General features: G+C 52.8%; 1 protein-coding gene across 1 annotated transcript in view; it reads left to right on the top strand.

The window, feature by feature from the left end:
• The window catches only part of tmprss2 (transmembrane serine protease 2), a 46,190-nt gene that overhangs the window by 15,056 nt on the left and 29,995 nt on the right, over positions 1-1,139 (top strand). The window lies entirely within an intron of this gene.

Raw genomic sequence — 1,139 nt, 5'->3', positions numbered from 1 at the left:
GGTTTGACTCTGGCCCATTTACCAACTCCGCCACAACCAAGCTCCCAACTAGCCCCCACCACGTGCTGCTCTCCCACTTTCTACTTCCTGCACTCTCCTCACCCTCACCAAAAACAGAACCAGCCCCACCTACCACTCCAACCCAGCCTCACATTCACCTCACAGCCTATCAGGTGAGAAGACAGCTCAGGAAAACAAAGATCAGGAAGGCAGCAGGACCYAATGGAATCAGCCCCAGYCTGCTCAGAYACTGTGCAGACCAGCTCTGTCCGGTGGTCCTGCATATCTTCAACCTGAGCCTGAGTCTAGAGAGGGTCCCTGATCTGTAGAAGACTTCCTTTATGGTTCCAGTGCCAAAGATCACACATCCCAGGGAGCCCAACCACTACAGACCGGTGGCTCTGACTTCTCATCTGATGAAGACCACGGAGAGGCTCATCCTGCACCATCTTCGTCCTGTGATGAGCCCAGCACTGGACCCCATGCAGTTTGCCTACCAGCCCGGCATCGGGGTGGAGGATGCTGTCATCTACCTGCAGCACCGATGTCTCTCTCACCTAGAGCAAGAAGGAAACACTGTGAGAGTCATGTTCTTTGACTTCTCCAGTGCTTTCAACACTTTCCAGATGCTCTGCTGAGAGGGAAGCTGGAGGGAGCCGGAGTGGACAGGCATCTGACAGCATGGACCATCGACTACCTCACCAACAGACCACAGTATGTGAGGCTGATGTGGTAGTCTGCAGCACGGGGGCACCACAGGGCACGGTCCTCTCACCCTTTCTTTTTAGTCTGTACTCGTCAGGCTTCAGGTACAACTCCGACCACTGCCACCTACAGACGTTCTCGGATAATACAACCATCACTGGATGCATATCAGATGGGAATGATAAGGAATACAGGGGSGTCATCAGTGACTTTGTTGGCTGGTGTGAGACCAACGCTCTCCAAATCAATGCCAGCAAGATGAAGGAGATGGTCATAGACCTCAGGAGGAAGTCACGCCCAACAGCACCGGTGAACATCCAGGGAAAAGACATTGAGACAGTGGACTCTTACAAGTACCTGGGTGTTCACCTCAACAACAAGCTGGACTGAACTACAAACACAGGCATCTTATATAAGAAGGGCCAGAGTTGACT

The sequence above is a fragment of the Austrofundulus limnaeus genome, unplaced genomic scaffold (assembly GCF_001266775.1).
Source record: "Austrofundulus limnaeus strain Quisiro unplaced genomic scaffold, Austrofundulus_limnaeus-1.0 Scaffold279, whole genome shotgun sequence".
NCBI classification, from domain to species: Eukaryota; Metazoa; Chordata; class Actinopteri; order Cyprinodontiformes; family Rivulidae; genus Austrofundulus; species Austrofundulus limnaeus.
This window is presented reverse-complemented; position numbering and strand designations above follow the sequence as displayed.